Raw genomic sequence first — 12,814 nt, forward strand, 5'->3', positions numbered from 1 at the left:
GCAAACAAACGTTGTAGAAGTAGAAGAAAATAGGGTAGCCTCCACTTCTTTAAAACTTAAGTAAGAAAAGTCCCAAAGAAAACTCAAATATGTTCAAGAAGCCTCTAGTTCCTCTAAGACTAAATTAGAAGACTCAAAAATAGATGAAATAACATCTCTTCTTAGAAACCTATCAAATAGGATTTCAAAGATTGAGACCCAACATAGGACAATACAACCAACAGTTACTAGACCTCAAAACCAAAATCAAGGTCAGTATAAAAGAAATCCACCACTACAAATTCTTCAAAGACCTAGCAATGATCAAGAGGTTCCTACTCCTCTATTGATAGATCACCAACAACTTGATGATAATAATATGACAATTACTAAAGATATTAATAGTATGGATTCTTCTTCCAATCAAACAGCCATCACTCCTCTCTCAAAACAGAATCATGTTCAAGAAGATCATGAAGCTTCACAGGTCTCTAAATATCATGCTTTCTCTAAATTTTTAATTGCAGAGTTAAACAAGACGTATGATCTTAGGCCTAGGCCGGGTCCTTGGAGTCCTCCAATGAAAACTCCCATAATTGAACCACATACCAAAATTGTTGAAGCTCAAACAACTCTTATTCAGCCCTTAGATTAGTCAATTGATACTACCCAAACTGGTAAAACATTTTGACTACATTTAACGTTGAAAAAGAATTAGAGAGGGTTAAGATCCCAATTCCACTATCATAACTTTCTAAAAACCCTGGTTACAAAAGCCAAGTCACAAAATGGATACAAAATAGATCAGTTGATGCTGAAGGTGATGTCATAAGTCTACAAGATGAAAATCTAGCAGTAGTTTTTGGCCCTAGTTCAGACATGATAGATGAGATAGTGCCCCCTTTCTATGTAACTCTTAAAACAAATGACTCCATGTTGTATAATTGTACACTTAATTCAAGAGCATCACACAACCTTATGCCAAAATCTATCATGGATCATTTGAAACTCAACATAACTAGATCCTACCATGACTTGTACACCTTTGATTCTAAAAAGGTGCCCTGTTTAGGATTGGTCAAGGATCTAGTGGTTACCCCTGCCCAAATTCTAGTGAAAAGTGTAGTACTTGATATTTTTGTCACATATATCCGTCCCATGTTTGGAATGCTCCTTTCTAGGTCTTGCTATGGCAAATTAGGGGGAACTCTACAGATGGATATGTCATATGCTACTATTCCTGTTTATGGAGGAAAGCAATTAAGATTGTATAGAGAGGTAATATTCATACATATTGTTTGTACGACTGACCAACCAAGGAACCATCCAATTTATGCAATAGATCAAGACTTTGGTTGTTTTCAACTCACTTCAAACCAACATAAAACTCGATTCAAAATTGAAGAGGTAGTTGAAAGTCCTTAACAAAACCAAACTGATATTTGGAAACTATTCTTTGATGGCTCTTGTATGAAAGATGGGTCATGAGCTAGAGTAATTTTAATTTCACCTGAAAAAAGAAAATATAACCCAATCATGTAAATTATACTTTGAAGTTACAAATAATGTGGCTGAATATGAAGCTTTCCTTTTAGGATTGCAAGTAGCCAAAAGCTTAAAATTTCAAAACTTAAGTGTTTTTATTGATTCAGAACTTATTATAAAGCAAGTAAGAAATGCTAGCTAGACCAAGCACTCTAGACTTAGGTCCTACCGAAATGAAGTATGGTATTCAGTTGAAAACTTCTTTGATGCTTTTAATTTGACTCATATTCCCAGATATCAGGATATTCATCCAGATGCCTTAGTTGTCTCTGCTAGCTCTTTTAAAATTCCTGATCATATTGATGTACTCTATTAGATACAAGTCAAATATAGGCCATCTATCCTAGATAATCTGAAACATTAGCAAATATTCGAAGATGATGAATATTTGAAATCATTTCTGCAGGTAATAGATGATTTTTCATTTCTACAAATTGATGAAGATAGAACTGAAATAAATGAAAATGCAAATGGAAAGGATACTTCATATTTTAAAACCCAATTTTCTTATCATGACGTTATTCAATTATCTAATAATTTTATTCCAAAAGGACTCATTCCTTTAGAAAAAATGTTTGATCAAAATAATGTCCTCCGAAATCCTCAGTCCATTTCTTCAGAAGATGACATAGAAGAGATTAATATTGGAACTGTGGAAGATATCAAAAAAATCAAAATATGTAGATCTCTAGACATTGATATCAAAGCTCAAAATCTTAAGTTACTGCAAAATTATAAGGATGTTTTTTCTTGGACTTATGTTGATCTAAAGACCTATGATACTTCATTAATACATCATAGGATTCCTTTGAAGCCATAAGAAAAACTTTATCAATAGAAACTTAGAAGGATAAATCCAGCCATTCTACCAACTGTAGAAAGGGAGATTAACAAAATTCTATATGCTCAGATCATCCTCCCTCTTAGTTATTCTAATTGGGTTGAAAATCTAGTTCCTGCTAGAAAGAAAAATGGAGAAATAATACTGTGTGGCTTTTAGAAATTTGAAAAAAGAATCATTAAAAGATAATTATCATTTGCCCAAAATGGATCAGTTACTTCAAATGGTTTCAGGAGCACAAAGACTTTCTATGCTTGATGGTTTTTCAGGTTACAATCAGGTGAATTTTGATACAGCAGACAAAGACAAGACAACATTTACTACACCCTGCAGTACATTTATGTATGCTAGGATGCCATTTGGCTTAACCAATGCTGGAGCAACATTTTAGATATCTATGGACATATATTTTATGGGTCAGGTAAATAAATTTATGGTTATTTATCTTGATGACATAACTGTTTTTTCTAAATCCAATCAGAAACATCTAAAGCACTTGATGAAGGTTTTTGACAAGTGTAGAAAATTTGGAATATCACTGAACCCTAAGAAGAGCTTGTTTGTTGTCAAAGAAGGAAAACTATTGGGCCACATAATTTCAAAGGAGGGAGCGGTAATTGATCCAAAACAAGTACCTGCCATTGAAACATTGACCTTACCTAGAAACAAGAAGGAGATTCAAGCTTTTCTAGGCAAGATTAATTTTCTAAGGAGGTTTATTCCAAATTATACAGAGATTGTAAAAGATATAACTGACATGCTACAAAAGGACCATGAAATCAAATGGACTACCTCTTCTAGGGATGCATTTGAACAAATAAAAAGGGCTATCTCTGAACCTCCCACCTTAGCCAGCCTTGATTATACTAAGCCATTTAGTATTTTCTCTTTTGCCTTTGAAACAACCCTGCCTACTATTCTATTACAGAAAAATGAAGATTCCCATGACCAGCCCATAGCCTTTTTCAGCAAGGTTATGAGAGATCCTGAACTTAAGTATGACAACATTGAGAAGTAACCCTATGCCCTCATTCAACCCCTGAAGCCATTGAGGATGTATGTTTTACATTCACCTATTACTTCTTATGTTCTTAGTAGTGCTCCGAAAATTGTCCTAGCCTAACCAGACACTGATGGGAAAAGAGGTAGATGGATCACTCAAATTCTGGGGTTTTATCTAACTATCAAGACTACCAAGTTAGTGAAAGGTCAAGGATTAGCCAAGCTTCTAGCTGAATCCAACTTCAAATTTCTTGCAATCTATTCTATTTTAGAAATACAAGGGAAGAATACACAAGAACCTTTTGTCCTTGCAGAAGGGGAGGATCCACAAGAACCTCTAACTTTAGAGAAAATTAGTCCTATACACATTGATGAAAATTTCTTGTTGTTAAACTGGTATCAAGATATTCTAAATTTCTTGATCCATTTTGAGTGTCCAACATCATTCTCCAAAACCCAATGTAAAACCCTTAAGTTCAAATCAATCAAGTAATGCATTATTAATGCAAATTTATACTAGAAAGATCCACTAAATATTTTGTTATTATGTTTAATAGAATTAGGAACTTAAGGATTCATTGATCAGTTTCATACATGATTTTGTGAGGAACATTATGCTTGGATAGAAACAACATACAAGATTCCGAGGGGAGGATTTTGTTGGCCCACATTTCTCTTACAAGTAGGGGAAAAGGTCAGAGGTTGTGTTCAATGTCAAATGTTTGTTGGTAAACAAAAATTAGCAGTTCTTCCACTCGTTCCATTAATAGTTTCAACACCTTTTTCTCAATGGGGATTAGATTTTGTTGGAGAGATTCACCCCACTTCAAGTAATCAACATAGATTTATCCTCACTAAAACACACTACTTTACTAAATGGGTGGAAGCAATTCCAGTCAGAAATGCTACTGATTCAATAGTAATTAAGTTTATTGAGGAGAATATCTTATCTAGATTTGGTTGCACAACTCAAATTATCACTCATAATGCAACAACATTTTCTAGTGTTAAAATGATTGAATTTTGCCAGAAATATCAGATTCTGTTACATCATTCAACTCCATACTACCCTCAAGGTAATGGCCTTGTAGAGTCATCCAACAAATCCTGGTAAAGGTAATAAAAAAGACTCTAGTCGATCATAAGAAGAGTTGGGATTCACATTTGATTTATGTAGTATGGGAAAGTAGAATTACTCTAAAGAGATCAACTGGAAAAACTCCATTTCAATTAGTATATGGGAAAGATGCAATCTTCCCTATAAATTTGGCCTTCCCTGTTTTAAAATTCCTGCAGGATTCAACAAATGAACCTGATGATTTTTCAAGAAGAATAAACTAGATTATTGAACTTAATGAAAACAGAGATGAAGTTCAATACAAATGGAATAAATATCAGAATAAGATGAAGACCCTGTTTGACAGAAGAGCTAGGGAAAGGGACTTGAAGGAAGGTGCTCTAGTTCTAAGATGGGATGCCAGGAGAGAAGATAAAGGGAAGCATGGAAAATTTGACAATCTATGGTTTGGACCTTTAGTAATTGTAGAAGTGAAGGGTAACAGCACTTTTGTGTTGCAGAATATTGAAGGGCTATATTCCACTTATCTTGTAAATGGAAGGTTTCTCAAAGATTACATTCAGTACTAAGAAGTTGAAATAGCTTTCATTATAAATACTTTGGTTTTCTTTTACCTTTCCAGATGTCAGTGTGATTTTCTTTACAACAAGGACTCCATAGCCCGAGGAGAAGGCACATGGATCTGTAGGTTCTTTGCATTCTATAGGAGAAAACAGTCCCCAGATGGAGCTAATGTTGTAGAATTTTTTGGTTTTGATAAGATAGAATATTTGAAAAAAATTTAAGCTAGGATATGGACATAACAATAGTGAATAAAATGTTTTTGAAAATATCTTGATGATGATGTCCATATCAAACAAAATGTTAGGTTAGATGCCATAAAAAAGAAAGGAAAAAAGAAAATGTTAGGTTAGAGAGCAAAGAAAACAAATAAACTCTGAAAGTGAGAAAGTCTAAGTGCCACTACTATTGTTTCTGCAAAATAATGGTTGTGTTTAGCTTGTCTTAAATTCCACAAACCATGACAGTCAAATGGTTTAATCTTGACTACTTCATGCTTTAAATTTGATGTTATAGTTAGAGAATAAATATTTGGCCAAGCTATTTAATCTTTGCAGATCAATAGCTAGGTAGAGAATAAGAAGGTGCTCATCAGTTTAATCTGAGCCCTTGGATGTTATAAGGTTAGAATTAGATAGTTGATTTTATAAAATAAAAAGAAAGGAAAAGGGTTTTCTAGCTTAAATGTACCCATTAAGTGAAGAAAAAATGATATGATAAGCAAAGGATAAGTAGAAGAAAGGTTGCAGAAGTTGGATTATTGATTGGACAAAATGTAAATTTATCATGTTTTACCATATGTTTTTGTGTCCATGGGGAAATTACACAAATAAAATGAAGGTCTACTTTACTAATTTCATCCCTATATTTACTAATTTTCCCTTCCCACCTTCATACAATTCATATTCATTCACTTTCCATAAAAACCCCTTTTCCTAAGGTTAAAATCCTTTTTACCTAGGAAAAATGAAAATCCCATGTAAAATCCCTTTCTACCCAAAAAATCCACAAAAATATGTTTACCCTAAGTATTAATGCATATATGCGAAAAGAAAATAACCCATGAAAAGCATTATACTTAGTGTATTTCCCCTTTTTGCATTATATTTCATATATTTCCCCTTTCCTCTTATATTTCATATATTTCCCCTTTTCCGCTCATATTTTCATATTAACACTAACCTATAGTATTAAACCCCTAAAATTCCCTTTTCCCATATATATTAACTCCCTTTATTAAATAACTCGAAACCTTAAGTTTTATAATAAAACCATGTATTTCATAAAATATCACATCACAAGCCTTTCATATGAATGCACTCTCCTCCGATTGCGATATGCGATACGTGATGGACCCGGACCCGATGCAATATATATTATAATCCATTTCCATATCACATCCACCCCTCATCGCAATTCTCGGCTATAGCATTACCCTCCGCCATTGTGATATTTGATATGCGATGGGAACCTATACCCGATCACATACTATCCATTGTTTATTTCCGCATCACGTCCCGCCCCTATCGTATTCCTTTGCGATCAGCCTTTCATCTGCTAAACTCTGATTGCGATATATGATGAACCCACACGCGATATCATTTATCTGGCCGAATTCCTATTTTTTCAAGTCTGCCATACCATGTTTTGCAAAGGTTTTCTTTGTTAAACTATCTTTATGTTTTAAACGAAGAATCAACCTAAAATTTTGTTTAACCATAAAACCCTGCTAATCTCAGTATTTAACCCATAATAAAGTGCGATACCACCATAATAGATCCATACTGCTCCTTCACTCCATCACCATCCGATCTAATGCATTCAAATCCAACAGCTCTCGGAAATTTCAAATTGGCTCTCTGTATGGGAATTACCCACCCGAAAAGCAGTATTCCACTAACCTCCCTTGCTATGTGTCAGGCTCTAGACCATATCGGGTGAACTCTCCCAAAACCGCCCATGCTTGAAAAGTGGTGCGATGAAAACCAAAACCGCCTCCTGCATAACAACAAAATAGTCACTGTTCACTTTGCCCCATAATTAAAAAAGAAAACTATTTTTCCGTTTAAACGAAAAAATCACCATTTTGCTCTATTTTTGCCTCTTTTCATAGTGAAGCCTCCATAAGCCTTTGTGATCAATAAAACCATTGTTTTACCTTTCGATACGCTCTAGAATCCTTACAATATCCCTTCAACCTCTATAAAGCCATTGAAGACCTGATGTCACCTATGTTTTTCTTAACAGTTTCTGTGTTTTGCATGTAAAGACTCATGTTCCAGGCTTACAAAGAAAAAGCCTATATACAGTTTGAAGACAAATATGAAGATCATATTAAATCAATTTACCTTGTAACATAAAATCTAAAAGGATTTACTGTTGAAAAACAAAGTAAAAACCTGAAATGCACAGTAAAGGTTACTCAGCAGTGTCAAAGGATATTCACAGAGTTTAAACAGTATTAGATGAAAGATCAAATCAAGGAATCAACTAAGCGTGAAGGATACAAAAAATTAAGCAGCTTAAAGGGTAAAATATTAAACAACAAAGCCAACACAACCTGAATAAAAGGGACAACAAGAAGTAATTCAATAGTTGCCCCTATCTTCTTGCATGAAGATCATTCCTTTCCTAGAATAAATCTTAAACAGTTTTAGGATATTCTCTTAGTTTCATTATTGTATAAATAACTCTCTTCTCGAGTTGTTAACCATTCAAAGTTAAAGGTTCATAGTTCATTGCTTGTTAAGTTGTGATTGTTTATTCTACTTTGAACCTGGAAGCCACCTTTGAAGGAAGCTTTTCTAGGCACTTGATGTACTCAGTCTTTCTAGAACCTTAATACAAAGTAGAGGATTCTGAATTTGGTTTTACACAATTTTTGTTATCCTATAAGTTTTTCCAGTTATTAGTCGTTATGTTTTTCTTCATATTATTATGACTTATAGAGATATCTAGGTAGGAATAATTGTGTCTCAATTTATTCCTATAAGCTCCTGAAGTGATCATCTATTAAGAGAATGGATTAATGAACTGTCTGTTTAGCTAATCTCCTCTAATCAATAAATCATCAACATCTTTTGTAAGCGTAAGTATACTACCTTGAACATTTGGAACGTAGTTTAGAAGGTTTTCATACTTATGATTGTTTTATTTAACAATCTGGAAACTATGATAATCATATTATTTTTTGTCTTCTTCTCACCACTATTTGATCTATATGACTGTGTAAAGCTTTATAGAATCCCTGTGCTGAGATATTAATATTATCCAAAGGATTAAGTATTTCAATTCTAAATCTGTCTTCACTCATTGGTCTTCCAAAAATAAAACCAAAAACCCCCAAAAAAATATTTTAGATGCTCTAGCATTGGTAGCTAACCTGCTACTATCTCAGAGGTACAACAATATATATAATGGAAAAAAGTCATATTATTGTGCTACTGGTATGGTTTCCCTAATACACCAACAACTATATGCAAATTTGTTATATATTTACTCTAAAGGAAATACAAAAATCTATCTAAAATTGTATATATCTGTAACACAAAATTATACATCAATTTATACTTATATATATATATATATATATATATATATATATATATATATATATATATATATATAACAATGAAACTATTTTAAAAGATTTCCTCTCTGTCAAGTGTATAAACAACAAGAATGATAACTTCTTTAAACAAAACTATGACAAATTCATTAAAATATTTTACATAATGATGATCTAAAAATATAGTTTAACAATACTGTTTAATCAACCAATCCAAATCAAATAATTTAATTAATAAAATGTTAAAAATAATTATAGTAATTGAAATAATTTTAAAACACTCCCTCTTACCAAACAAATTCACATATATTCTTTAGGTATATACTAACTATATACAACTTGAAGACCAATATAAAAGAACAAGTATTGCAACCTAGATCATCATCGATGATCACGAAATTAACTACGCCAACCATCAGCTTGAATACAATATCCACCACTTTCCAAGCCATTTCCAAAAGCAACCCTAGATACATGCATAGATAGTAAAGAATTCAAACAATTAATACTATTATGCCCAAAGTTAGTGTTTTAAATGGAAACATTCTTAAAACATGTGTTTCTTAAAAACAATGCAGTTAATACTGTTATGCCCAGAGTCACATGCATGTTTAAAATGCAAGAGATGTTAAAATATCATGAAACTTTCTTAAAATCAGTGGTGTTGGATAAATTTAGCTACGAGTCACACAAAAATGCTTCATACAAAATACAAAAACTCCAGTAGTCCATGTAAATATACAAAGGGAGATTTGAATACTACCTAGTTCACAAATAATTTAAAGCAACCCTTGCCATTTAAAATGAAATTGAGAGGACATTCTAGATATGTACTGCATGCTACCTGATAATTCAGGATTAAAAGAGAAAAGAGGATCACTTGAGAGAGGGAAATAAATGTAACATAAGAGAAAGCCCTTAACTCCTAGGCTAGAGTGGGGTAGAAATGAAAGAGGTACCCCTTAAGTCCTAGGGTAGAGTGGGGAAGAAATGAAAGAGAGAGCCCTTGACTCTTAGGGTAGAGTGGGGTAGAAATGAAAGAGGTACCCCTTAACTCCTAGGGTAGAGTGGGGAAGAAATGAAAGAGAGAGCCCTTAACTCTTAGGGTAGAGTGGGCAGAAATGAAGGACTAAAGTTCAGGTGGAGCTATAGTCTCGAGGAATGTTAATGGACCAACTTTCCTAAGAAGGTTAACCCATTACTCCATCCCCTGATCCTAATATGCTAAGTTCATGTCTAGCCAACGATCATAAATTTTTCTTTTGCATTCCATGTTTATACCCATGGTATGATCTACAAACTCAAGAAATTACTCCACGGAGAAATTGGTATCTGATGGTTCCACTTTTATTTTTTGTTCTACCAAGTCACAGGCACTGCAGTGCCATTAAATGATGAATACACCACAACTGTTAGAAAGGAAGAAAATATTAAACACAAATTCACACAATACACATGAGTTGTGACTCTTCTATTGATGACACAAATAACTTTATTCTTACATTGAACCTGATGAAGGGTATTTAACTTTTTCCAAGTAGCCACTCACCTAAAATATCTTGACATGCAACCAAACAACTTGACATGAAATCACACACTATAATTTCGACTATGAATTATCTCGACTTGACTCAATGCTCCAATAGTCAACAATCAAGACTCAGTTAACTGACTCTCTAATTTTAGCCAACTCCTCATGCCAGAGTAATTAGCTTATTTTAACACTCCCCCTTAATTACAACCACTAAACTAAGACCGACTCATAAAAACTCAAACATGTCTATTGGTATATGTTTCAGCTAGGCTTACAACACCCAAGTTTCTTCTATGAAACTCAAATACATTTTTTTCTAATGACTTAGTAAATATGTTAGACAATTGATAACTAGATTTATAAGGCTTCAAGTGAACTTCTCCATTTCTCACAAGTTATTTAATAAAGTGATATCTAGTATCAATATGATTTCTCTTTTCATGAAACACATAATTCTTGGATAGTGCAATCATTGAGGTGTTGTCACAATATATTGTTGTTGATCCTTGTTGTTTCTACTTGTGTCCATAAAATATTGTTTTTAACAATACTTCTTGACATGTTGCTGATGTTGCGGCTACATATTCTGCCTTTTCTGATGAAAGTGCCACAATGGGATGCTTCTTAGATTCCCATGAAATCACACCTGAACCAAGATGGAACACAAAACCATAAGTTCTCTTCCTATCATCCAAACAACCTGCAAAATCGCTATATGTGTATTGAATAAAATCCTTCTTTTCTGCGCTTGCATACATTATGCCACAATCTCTAGTTCCTCCTATGTATCTTAGAATTCTTTTTCCTGCACTTCAATGTGTGTCTTTTGTAGTCTCCATAAATATGGAAATCAAACTCACTCCTTGGATAATATCTGGTCTTGTAGCTGTAAGATACAAGAGAATGGCAACCAATATTTGGAAAAGAGTTGGATTGACATCTGATCCTTCATCATCCTTGCTTAACTTTGTACCTATTGCAACTGGTGTAGGGAGAGGTTTGAAAATTTTCCATCATGAATATTTTCAACAAATATTTGGCATACTTATTTTGACAAATAAGAATTCCTTTTGAGAGATTTCTCAACTTGTCTGCTAAGAAAATATTTCACGAGACCAAGATTTGTGATCTCAAATTATTTAACCATGGATGCTATAAATTCATCTAACTCAAAACCACTCATAAAAATCAGGTAATCAACAGATATGGAAATAATCAAAATCTGTCCATTCTCATTTACCTTTGTGTACAAGATAGGCTCAATATTGCTTCTATAAAATCCATTCTTGATCATGTTGCTATCAATTATGCTATACCAAGCTCTAGGTGCTTTCTTTAGTCCACAGAGTGCTTTCTCCAACATGTATACTTTATCTTTGTCACCTCCAACTTCATATCCTCGAGGCTACTACACACAAATGTCTTCTTCTATAATTCCATTCAAGAAGGATGATTTCACATCCATCTGATATACTTTCCACTTGTTCTAAGCTACTATGGCTATAACTGCTCTTACAGTATCCAATATTGCTTCCAGAGAAGATGTTTCTCCAAAGTCTATTCATGGTTGTTGCGAGAATCCTTTTACAACAAGTATTTCTTTAAATCTATGAATTTCACCTTTCTCATTCAACTTTGTCTTGTACACCCACTTCACACCAATGAGATTTTTGTCCTTTGGTAAATAATCAAATCCACTGTATCATTCTTTTCAATAGCTTCAATTTCTTCATCCATGGATTGTACCCAATTTTCATCTCTAATTTCTTCTTCAAATGAAGAAGGTTAAGGTTGGAATGAAAACAATGCAAAATTTGAATTAACATCAAAATCATCATAAATATCTTTTAGACTTATCATCTTTCTCTTACCATCATTTGACTCATCACTTGATTTATTGTTAGGAGAAGCTTGATCTATTGATTTGCTTGAAGATCCATGTTGCTCAGAAAATCATGGAGTCCTTGTTTGTGTGTCTATGTTTGGTGTCTTCACTTGTGATTCTTGCTGCTCCTTTTCTGCTACATCATCTTCTTCCATGAATGGCACTTGTGCATCAACTATTTTGTCTATACTACCATTCCACGACTAATTTTCATTGAGCACATCATCTTTATTAATTATGGTCTTGTTGGTGATAGGGTTATAAAATTTGTAATCTTTTGATTGCTGATTATAACAAGTAAATATGCATTTTTCACTTTTATCATCCAAGTTTCCTCTTAGCTGTTTAGGAACATGTACATAAGCTACACATCCAAATACTCTGAGATGAGATACAAAGACATACTTGACTAGACTTATTTTGTTACTCTATTCATCACACTGTTTGTAGGAGATCTATTGATCACATAAATAACACATCGAACTTCTTCTGCCCAATACTCATTAGATAGGTTTCTATCTTTCATCATGCTTCTTACCATGTTAATAATTGTCTTGTTCTTTCTCTCTACTACATCATTCTACTGTGTTGTGTACCTGGTTGTAAATTGTCTTCTTATTCCATGTTGTTTGTAGTAATCATGGAATGCCTTTGATTCATATTCTCCACCACATTCTAACCTCAATACCTTGATCTATCGATCACTTTGGTTCTCTCCTAACGCATTGAATTCTTTAAACCTTACAAAATTTTTAGACTTATTCTCCAAGAAGTAACCAAGTCTTTCGGCTATAGTCATCAATGAAAGTGAGGAAGTAACT

This window comes from Pinus tabuliformis, chromosome X, assembly GCF_031772625.1.
Source record: "Pinus tabuliformis cultivar Carrire ecotype Pingquan chromosome X, CPIR1, whole genome shotgun sequence".
NCBI classification, from domain to species: Eukaryota; Viridiplantae; Streptophyta; class Pinopsida; order Pinales; family Pinaceae; genus Pinus; species Pinus tabuliformis.